Genomic DNA, 12,179 nt, shown 5'->3' on the forward strand with positions numbered 1-12,179 from the left:
AGAGTCTCTGCCGGGAACAAAGACTATTGCCAGGGAACAATCAGGATCACCGGGAATCAAAGACTATTGTTGGGGAAAAAGCAAGGGATCACAATCACCAAAGCTGGGGATCTTCCCACAGAATGCAGAGACAAGGATAAGGTCAGTTAAAGAAGAAATCTACCGGGGATCTTATCAAGAAGGGATGTAGAATTTTGTGGGGAACAACCACCAAACAGAAGCACATCAAACAAATATGTTCACTTATAATCACGGAAGGAAATATCTTTGCTAAGGAGGAGGAGAACCAGTCACTCCGCTGGGGATAAAATCAACACATCTTCCTCAGAAGTTCCAACACCAAACTGCAATCAGGCAAAGTCTCGGCTGGGGAATCAAAAATGGATAAGAATCATCGTAGAAGCAACTCTACTAGGTGTCGCATCACGCGAAAAACCGGCGGGAAAACAAGAACAACAGAGCCGCCACCGTGCGTTATTTATCCCAAAAGAGGGAAAGGAAACGCTCAGAGTAAACCTAGAAAGAACATGGTCTCGTGACCAAAGAGAATGGGATCGGGAGTCGGTTATGCGAAGGGAAGGAATTAGCACCCCTACGCATCCGTCGTACTCGACGGGATCCACGCACAATAGGAAGGGAAATGGTTGCTAAAACACTGCTCAAATAAACATCTATACAGGCTGAAAGAGACACAAGAAAACAGACAAGACTGACTCGACAGGATGTCGCATCCTGGGCCTACTTAGTCTATCAGGCATAGACATCAGAGTCGAAGTAGTTCGGACTAGGGAAACGACACATGCTCGCTAGGATATCGCATCCTATGCATACGTATCTCCTCGGACGAGAGAAGAATCAGAGCATTCGTAGCTCGGCTGACACGCACACAAACAAACACAGGCAAAGGCAAACGTGGAGCCTGAATGCCAATCACTGGACTCACATCAGCATCCGAACCAAAACGCACTCAAGAAGGCAAACATGGAGCCTGAATGCCAATCACTGGGCTTACATCAGCATCCGAACCAAACACACCCACACTGGAACCCGAATGCCACTCGATGGACTTACATCAGCTTCCAAGCACACAACAAGACAAAACAAAGACACAGGCGCCCGGAGAGATCAGCTCATCTCCTGCCTACGTACCTCATCTGGTATGGGGATCAGGGCGACGTAGTTCCCCTACAGAGGGATAAAGGACTAGCCTAACCAGATAACAGAGGGAGACACAACACTAGGGAGACTACGACTCGAGCCTAGATGTTGTCATGCAAAATCATCCCTAAGTTAAGGTTTCTAGCTAACTTGCACAGGAAGCAAGCCTATCCTAATCATGACTTGCACAGGAAGCAAGCCACACACACATTTAACTTGCACAGGGAGCAAGCCAAGCAAAACCTAACTTGCACAGGAAGCAAGTCTAAACTAAACCTAACTTGCACAGGAAGCAAGTCAAACAAACATACAAGCACAGGTAGCACACACTATACACAAGCAAGGGGCTCAAACAAGGCTAGGTTTTAATCGAGGGGTCATATCAACCTCAACAAACAAACCTCTGGAACTGGGTGAATGTGCTCTTAACCTTGCCATTGAGGGGCTAAGGTGAAGCAGATGAAAGGTGAGTGAAGATAAGACTTCACAGCTCTTATCCCTGGCCTGGGAGAGCTTAAGACAAGAATGTGTGGGTTCAGAAAGTGGGAACCCTTCTACACATTTGAAACTGACTCAACTGTACAATTGTACAAGATCTTGGGTTTGTATCCGCAATGCGTCAACACAGTGGTGTGAACAAAGCAGATGACACACAGAATAGCAGGGGATAGATTGCATATCCCTTGTGTCTGCCAATGCCTCTTCACTTAGGAGGTCTTTGACTCTGTACAAGGACAAATGTAAACAATCACAAACATTGCCTCTTAAGGAGGACTTCAGACAAGTGCCTGGCCAAGTAACAGGCCAGGTCTTCCAGACTACATGAAGATTAGAAGTATACCTCAATGCAAATTGCTTATATAAGCAAAGCAAAGCAAAAGTTCACAAGGAACTGAGCAACTAAAAGCACCTGAAATAGTCAAGCAGACATTAGTATACAACTTCAAACAAAGCAAAAAGAAACAGACATCAACAGTTAATCAGAAGCAAATGGATGTGCAAGGCATAAGGCTTAAGGCATGTGAGCCAAGCCACCTACAAAACAAACAAGTTAGACAAAGATATTCAAGCAAACTCATATCAAAAGAATTGGCCTCATTGGTCATTTGTTGGTCAACCTGAAAACACAAGCTCAAAAGTGAGTAACAGGACCACTAGGGCAAGCCTAGGGTCAAAAGGGTATGAAAAAGTCAAAACAGCAAAGGACAAGTATCCAAAATCAAATTCAAACATTTAGGAAGCAAACCCAATTGGTTTCATGTTCATATCATGCATCATCATCATTTCATAAGCAAAAGAAGTCAAAGCATGGCAAATGAGAGCTCATAGGAGTCAACAGCAAGACTTAACTCAAAAGTCAACTCAAACATTTCCAAAAATCACCAAATAAATCATGATCAATCCTAACACATAGCATGGTAAGCATATCAAATTTCATCTCATTTGGACAAGTGGAAGGAAGTCAATGAAAATCAGAAAGTCAAAGCAATTTTGAACATGCTCAAAGAAGTCAACCAAACATGTATCAACTTCAAAAAATCATAACTCAGTGATAGCATATGAGAAATGAATGGGATCATCACCATGATAAACCTTAAGATGTCTACTAATCACATGTCAAATTTCATGTCCATCTAATAAAGTATGAGCATTTCACAAATGATATGGGAACATGTGTCACAAAAAGTCAACATATGACCAAACAGGGGAGAAAATCTCAAACAATTAGGAAATGCCACAAATAATTCCAAAAAAATTCACATGTAAACTAGACATGCAAGAGTAGGTTCATGCAAAAATTCACATCAATTTGAGGTCAGGAAGCATGGTATCAAAAATCATGAAGTTGCATATCAATGGTGTGACACAAATTGTCACACCCTAATTCAAAAATTCACAACTCACAAACCAGATAAGATAAATTCACAAACTCTACATCAAAATTACCATGAATGAGTCTAGTTTAAGCACAAAAAATTTGGGAGCCATTGGATAAAGTATCACCATTTCACAAATGTTTTGGAAAAAGGTACAAAATATGAGCACATGTCACAAACCCTAATACCAATTAAAATCCATTGATCACAAAATTCTGGAAAAATTATGATAAAAAAGTAGAGATCATGATGAAGATAATGCAAAAATTCCCACTAGATTTGGATTTGAGATGGATAAGTTATGGTTTTTTCAAATAAGCCATGCCAAATGAAATAAAAATTGAAATTAAGTGAATTAAAATGGATTAATTAAAGACCGGATGGCATTCTTGTAATTTTGGACTTCACTTAATCAAACGATGTCTTTTAGGCGCGGCCAGGGAAATGTTTTGATTGGCTGTATGGGAATGAAAGGCCATGCAACGTGAAAACGAGTTCTGGGAAATGACATGAAGAACTAGGGTTTCGCTGCTACAGTGAAGCTTCATCTCTCCCAAAATCGTGGAAAATTAAAATGCCCAGAAATGTAAATTGAACACATCATGGTAATCATCAAGCAACACACATCAACATTCCAAACTCCATTTTCATTAAATCAAGCTAAGCAAGAAGAAATAAGCAAAAACAAGTTTGGATGTGAAACTTCAACTCAACATTTCTTTCAGCACAGGCAACCATTCCACACGATTCAAAACTCAAAAGAATCAGCATGCAAGGATCTATAAGAAGCATGGCATGGTTTTAAAAAATGAGAGATTCGATACCTGGCCAAAAGTGAAGTGCAGTTGCGATACAGTTGTTATTTGGCCATGTTGAGGTGAAACAGATGCTCAATAAGCTTCAAAATGATGAATGAGTGAAGGAGTTTGGCTCAGGAATGTTTGAGATGGCTTAAATCAAGGACTGCCATGGATGAGTGCTTGGAGAAAACAGTAGTGAAATGGTTGTTACAGCTGCAACTCCATGCTTGCAATGGCTTCCAACATGATTGTGAATGATGGCACAAACAAGTGTGGCTCGAGCTCTTTGAGGTTTTCTCAAGAAAAATGCCAAAATGCAAAATGAGGATTTTAGAGAATATGAGATTTTTCTGTCTTGAATGTGTGGCTGCTAGGGTTTGTAAATGACAGAAAATGATGAATAAATACTCTGTTTAAGGGTACAAAACAAAGTTCATGAAAAGGTGGGATGGAGTTGGTGAAAAATGTACTTTTGTCCAATTTTCAAGCAAGTTAGGAATGGCTATATGTACTGCACGAAAATGACTTGGTTCATGTCACAAATGCATTTTCAGAACATGTTTGATTGGTAGAATTGGTTAGAAATGATTATCTCACAAATTCACTTTTGTACCACACTTGAAATTAATTCATGCAAGTCCAAAAATGCCATTTTGATTGGTGAAGTTTTGGTACATGAAAATTAAATTTTTGGAAAGAGGAGGTCAAATGTGACTTGTTGGAAAAAACCTCACCAAATTTGGCCAAATGGTTTGAGAGATATGGCCTTTTGAAGTTCAAAAATTTCTGAAAATGATTTGATCATAACTTGCCAACCATACATGGGAATTGAGTGTTCTTGGACTTTTTGGAAATGGGAGAACAAGATCTTCAACTTTCATGTTGGGCAAAAATTCATTTGAAGCTTGTATCATGATGTAAGTTTGAGGATCAAGACTTTCCATTTTTGGCAGGTTTCAATTACAGGTCCAGTTTCTATTTTTGGAAATTTCTGATCTGGCTTCAAATTCTTCCATGATGGTGTTTGACATGATATATGAGGCCTATTTGGACATGAATAAGCTCTCTCAAACCAAATCCAACCATCAAAACCATAAAATCAGACACAGTTGACCAAGTTTGACTTTTTAGGGTTTCTGGCAAACTGTGCATTGACTGATGACTTCTGAACATCCAATCCTTGACCAAAACACTTCAAATGGATCCCCAAGTCATGTGAACATGTTGGACCAACCCTAAGGCCTTGGCTCAATGAAAATTGTGCTTGCTTGCTTGATTGACTGATCTCCTGACCAGTTTGACCTAATTCTCTTGATGATCTTGCACTTGGGCAAAAGGGACAATGCAATGCTATGCAGTGGACCATGTTATGTTATGACCTAATATGAGAATGTATGTACAATGATAGGTGCAAATTTGAGGTGCTACAGCTGCCCCTATTCAATCAGCTGGGAACCCGAATGGATGAGAGCAACGGCTGTCAGACTTTCAGGGTAAATAGGGATTGAATACCAAGAACCGTAGAAATTTGCACCGACTGGATATAATACAGGGAGAACCATGTCGTTGACTGATGACAACTGCAATTGACAACTTCAGAAAGGCGAAACCATTTACCGATGGTTAGAAACTGGTAACTTGATATTTACCGATATCAACTTCAGCTCGACCATTTACCGACGGCTGCTGGGAAACAACTCTGATGTAAAAAGGAAGCAAAACCATTTACCGATGGCGGCTTCAAAGAAAACTTGACATTTACCGATATCAACTTCAACTCGACCATTTACCGATGGCTACTGCAACTGGGGATCCGATATTTGCCGATATCGAAGAAAACGGGGCCATTTACCGATGGCGGATAAAACTGGGCATTCAATATTTACCGATATCGAAGCATACAGGGCCATTTACCGATGGCGTCTCCACTTGGGGAGGAACAAAATCTTTGTGGTGTAATCAGACAAGACGTTTACCGACGACTTCTGGGGATCTTGATTTTATCAACAAGGAAACAAAACATAACCAGACATTTACCGATGACTGGGATGAGACTCGACGTTTACCGACATCGAAAGATGATGTTTACCGACATCCAAAAACGACCAGACATTTACCGATGACTGGGGAACACTTCACTAAGGGAAAAAACAAATATTTGCAACTGGAAACCAGATAGGACATTTACCGATGACTCTACTGGGGATCTAGCTGGGGATTATCAGACATTTACTGATGACTGCAGAAAAGACTCGATGTTTACCGACATCGAAAGATGATGTTTACCGACATCAAAAAACGACCAGACATTTATCGATGACTGGGGAGAAAACCCGATGTTTACAGACACCGAAACAATGGTGTTTACTGACACCAAAAGTGATGACCAGACATTTACTGATGACTGGGGAGAATACCCGATGTTTACAGACACCGAAACAATGGTGTTTACCGACACCAAACAAAGAAACACACGCGGGTGCTAGTATGACACTTACCGGTATCACAAGAACGTCATCTTAGATATGTCAAGGCAAGGTTGACCACTTGCTGGGGATCTCACTGGGGAGAAACAAACTTTCCGTCCTCGGACGGGTGAGGAAATAAACCTCTGTGGGGATATCAATCCTGAACACTGTCAAGAGCAACTGTGGCAAACTTGCTGTGCTGATGTTGAATGAAACGATCCGCCTCTGCCGGGGATACGGTCTGGTGAGGTTAACACATGGATGCATATGTTTGAATTTTTCTATGGCGTAATGCTCCATATTGAATGGGAATGCTACGCAGTTTGAGGATGCAATGATCACTAAAAATGCAAAAAATGCAAAAATGATGAAAAACTCCGGCTGGGGAGCCAAAACTGATCGGGTACTCCAACTTTGCGGGGAGACTCTGCAGGGAGAGGAACGACTTTTCACTCATGTTGGAGAATAGCACTGCTGTTGGGGAAAGGTAAACTCCGCTGGGGATATCCTTCAGTCCACAGATAGGATAAATGTTGGAGATAAATTTCAATGAACCTGCCTCACTCGGGGAGGAAATCGGCAAATACAGGCCTGCTGGGGATAGGCAATCCTTAGATCTGTTGGGGAATAGAAGGCACTATCCACAGACGTCTCCGCAGGGGAACATAGCTCTGATAGCTTCCAAACTTGCTTGGGGAAAATATCTGCTGAGGAAACGTCCTCACAGATGCCAATCCTGAAAAACAGCACAACAAAATGCCCCCAGGGGATACATGGACAAGATACGCTCAAGTGTCCTCAACATTCAAAATGATTTTCAAATGTTTCATCATCCTGCAAGCTATTGTTTAGCCTTCATGTTTTTATATGCGATGCTTATCAAAAAAATTCGGACATTTTTGCAAACAAAACAGTAAAAATAAAAACAAAAGAGCCATTTATCTGAATAACGACTTTTATTGATTGAAAATGTGCCTGAAGAGGCAAATACATTGGGGAGCAATTCCTAGGAAGAGGTAATTGCGCACAAAAGGAATAAATCTATCCTAATGGCAATATGAACACGGCATCCACTATTTCCCAATTCTGTTATAACTCACAGATCATCAGTTTTCCTCCCAACTCCCTGCTTTCTGAGAAGAATGACTGGACGGATCACATCTTTCGAGATGGCAGACGACAAAGCTTGATGAAGTACAGACAACTCAGACTGTAGTCTTCGCTTTAATCCCTCTTTTGGCTGGATCGCCCTTTCGGGTTTTCAATCCACCGGGATACCCATTTTTGCCTAAGCCGCCCTTGCGGGTTTTCGACTTACCGGGTGTACAAATTCTTTTCATTTTATCCCTAATTTTTGCCCGAACCTTTCCTTTCTGTTTTTTGGTTCGCCGGGATGCCCTTTTTTTTTGCCTGGACTCTTTTTTTTCTTTTTGTCCAGCGGGTCAATTTATGCGAAGTATTTTTTGACTACATCTGAGTTAACAGGAGACGGAAAGTCTTCACCATCCATAGTTGTAAGCATCAAGGCTCCACCGGAGAATACCTTTTTCACAACATACGGACCTTCATAATTAGGAGTCCACTTGCCCCTGTTATCTGCACCGGGAGGGAGGATCCTCTTCAAAACTAGATCACCGATCTGATAGCTTCGAGGACGCACTTTCTGATCAAAGGCTCGCTTCATCCTTCGCTGATACAACTGTCCATGGCATACAGCTGCTAGCCGTCTCTCTTCGATAAGGCTCAACTCGTTAAACCTTGTTCGAATCCACTCGGCTTCGTCCAGCTTGACATCCAATAAAACTCTCAGAGAAGGAATCTCCACTTCAACAGGTAGGACAGCTTCCATACCATACACAAGGGAGTAAGGGGTTGCCCCGGTCGACGTACGTACTGAGGTACGGTACCCATGCAAAGCGAAAGGCAGCATCTCATGCCAATCCTTGTACGTAACGACCATCTTCTGCACAATCTTCTTGATATTCTTGTTTGCCGCTTCTACAGCACCATTCATCTTCGGTCTGTAAGGAGAAGAATTGTGATGTTCAATCTTGAAATCTTTACACAGCTCTTTCATCATCTTGTTATTGAGATTCGAACCATTGTCAGTGATGATTCTCTCCGGAACTCCATAACGACAGATGATTTCTTTCTTGATGAACCGGGTAACCACTTGTTTGGTAACGTTAGCATAGGAAGCTGCTTCCACCCATTTGGTGAAATAGTCAATCGCAACCAAGATGAAGCGATGTCCATTCGAAGCAGTGGGCTCAATCTTCCCAATCATATCAATGCCCCACATGGCAAACGGCCAAGGCGAATTCATGACATTCAGAGGGCTTGGTGGTACATGCACCTTATCAGCATAGATTTGACACTTATGGCACTTCCGAGCATACTTGAAACAATCGGATTCCATAGTCATCCAGTAATAACCCGCTCTCAACAATTTCTTAGCCATTGCATGTCCGCCGGCATGAGTACCGAAGGAACCTTCATGAACTTCCTGCATTAACATGTCCGCCTCGGGTCTGTCCACGCATCTGAGCAAGACCATGTCAAAGTTTCTCTTATACAGCACATCATCCTGATTCAAATAGAAGCTTCCAGCTAGCCTTCTCAGGGTTTTCTTGTCATTCTTCGACGCACCTTCAGGATACTCCTGAGTCTTGAGGAAGTTCTTGATGTCATAATACCACGGCTTCTCATCAATCACAACAGACTCGGCTGCAAACACATACGCAGGCCTCTCGAGTCGATTCACCGCAACATGTGGCACATGATTCCACCAATGAACTTTGATCATAGACGACAAAGTTGCCAAAGCATCAGCCATTTGATTCTCATCCCGGGGGACATGATACAACTTCACCTTCTTGAAGAACGTCAGTATTCTTCTGGTGTAATCTCTATACGGAATCAAATGCGGCTGATTCATATTCCAATCTCCGTTGACTTGATTGATCACTAGAGCGGAATCTCCATATATGTCAAGAGTTTTGATCCTCAGATCAATGGCTTCTTCTATCCCCATGATACAAGCCTCATACTCAGCCTCGTTGTTGGTGACGTCAAACGTCAATCTGGCAGAAAAAGGTATATGAGCACCTTTAGGATTGATCAATACTGCCCCAACACCGTTACCGTTCATATTCACAGCCCCATCAAACATCAGTGTCCATTTGTCATCTGGATCCGGTCCCTCCTCGACAAGAGGCTCTTCGCAATCTTTCATCTTCAGATACATGATGTCTTCATCAGGGAATTCAAACATCATAGGCTGATAATCTTCAATCGGTTGCTCGGCGAGGTAGTCTGACAGAATACTACCTTTGATGGCCTTTTGTGACGTGTACTGAATATCATATTCTGTTAGAATCATCTGCCAACGAGCAACGCGTCCGGTGAGAGCTGGTTTCTCAAAGATGTACTTCACTGGATCCATCTTAGAAATCAATAAGGTAGTATGGTTCAACATATACTGCCTCAGTCGGCGAGCAGCCCAGGCCAAAGCACAGCAAGTTTTCTCGAGCAGTGAATATCTTGTTTCACAGTCGGTAAACTTTTTGCTAAGGTAGTATATGGCATGCTCTTTTCGACCAGACTCGTCATGCTGTCCCAATACACACCCCATCGAGTTCTCAGTCACTGACAGGTACATTATCAGAGGTCTCCCTGGAACTGGAGGTATAAGGATTGGAGGTTTCTGTAAATACTCTTTAATCTTGTCAAAAGCTTTCTGACAATCATCATTCCACTTGATCGCCTGATTCTTTCTGAGCAGTTTGAAAATTGGTTCGCACGTGGCTGTTAGATGAGATATGAACCTTGCAATGTAGTTCAACCTCCCTAAAAACCCACGGACTTGCTTCTCCGTTTTGGTTCAGGCATCTCTTGAATAGCTTTGACTTTCGCTGGATCAACCTCAATCCCTTTCTCACTGACAATGAAGCCTAAAAGCTTCCCTGATCTCACCCCAAACGTACACTTGTTCGGATTCAACCTCAGCTTGAACTTTCTCAACCGGTCAAACAGCTTCTGCAAATTAACCAGGTGCTCCTCTTCTGTCTGCGACTTCGCAATCATATCATCTACGTACACTTCAATTTCTTTGTGCATCATGTCATGAAAAAGAGTCGTCATTGCCCTCTGATAGGTAGCACCAGCATTCTTTAGCCCAAATGGCATCACCTTATAGCAGAACGTGCCCCAAGGTGTAATGAATGTCGTCTTTTCCATGTCCTCTGGCGCCATCTTGATCTGATTATATCCAGAGAAACCATCCATGAAAGAGAATACCGAGGATTGAGCCGTATTATCAACCAATACATCAATGTGAGGTAATGGGAAATCATCTTTCGGACTCGCTCTATTCAAATCCCGGTAATCGACACACATTCTGACTTTGCCATCCTTCTTCGGCACAGGAACGATGTTGGCCACCCATGGGGGATAACTCGTAACAGCCAAAAAACCTGCATCCCACTGCTTCTGAACCTCTTCCTTGATCTTAGTTGCCATATCAGGACTCGTTCTACGAAGCTTCTGCTTGACCGAAGGACATCCTTCTCTAAGAGGTAATCGATGCACCACAATGTCTGTATCCAACCCAGGCATATCTTGATATGACCAGGCGAATATCTCCACATATTCTCTCAGCATCTCAATCAGCCTCCTCTTGACAGAGTCCTCTAAAGCAGCCCCAATCTTGATTTCTCTTTTGGCGTCCTCAGTACCCAAATTAACAACCTCCAACTCCTCCTGATGAGGTTGGATGACCCTTTCCTCCTGCTTCAGCAATCTGACCAATTCTGCAGGGAGTTCACAGTCTTCCTCACTCTCCTCTTCAGCTTGGTAGATGGGATTGTCGAAATCATACTGAGCCATAACAGAACTGTTCATAGTGAATGCCATAAGATCGCTTCTGCATGTTTAATGCTTTGTTTTAGAAAAAGAGTTCAATAAAGTCACAAAAAACAAAAACATTGCCATTTTTATTTTTTTTGAAAAAAAATGAAAACAAAAAATAGAAAGACAGGGATCACAAAGTTTGATTGCAAAAAATGTCCTTCATTAATGATAATCATTAAAACATGATGAGGCCCTACAATGAATCACTACGCCTTGGGCAGATCGTAGGATTTTCATGCAAAATGAAAAAACAACAGAAAATTACTCTGTCAGAAGAGTAACTTGAACCACTTCTTCAGCCGTCCAGTTGTTGATAGACCCCCCTGGTGCACACGGGCGAACCCAGTTGTCCAGATCACAATCACTGTCACAGTCTTCACTACCGGTTGCAGAGACGTCGCCATGATTCATCAGCCCAGCGCTGGTAAAGGTACTCGGACCCGCTTGACCATTCTGCTCTGCTTGGAGAGGCTCGTAACCAACGCCAAATTTGTCTTCTTTGACAGGCAAATCCACCATCTTGCCCCAGCCTTCAGCTTTGCCAGAATCAACAACCTCCTTAGCCTGCTTGTAAGAAGTAATTGAAGCACCTGGCTTCCTCTGCTCAGCGTACGCCACTTTCTCAAGAGCCACAGTCTCAAACGCCTGACATAAGGTTTCGTGGATCTCGCCATCCACCTCAACATATTTGAACGAGGATAGATGACTCACCAGAATCTCTTCTTCACCGCACACGGTCACAATCTGACCGTTCCAGACATACTTGAGCTTTTGATGGAGAGTCGACGAGACTGCCCCTGCTGCATGAATCCATGGACGCCCCAATAAACAACTATAGGCGGGCTGGATGTCCATAACATAGAAGATGATATCGAATACCTCAGGACCTATCTTCACAGGCAAGGTAACTTCCCCACACACAGAACGTTTGGATCCGTCGAAAGCACGAACGATCAGGTCACTGG

This window comes from Lathyrus oleraceus, chromosome 7, assembly GCF_024323335.1.
Source record: "Lathyrus oleraceus cultivar Zhongwan6 chromosome 7, CAAS_Psat_ZW6_1.0, whole genome shotgun sequence".
NCBI lineage: Eukaryota > Viridiplantae > Streptophyta > Magnoliopsida > Fabales > Fabaceae > Lathyrus > Lathyrus oleraceus.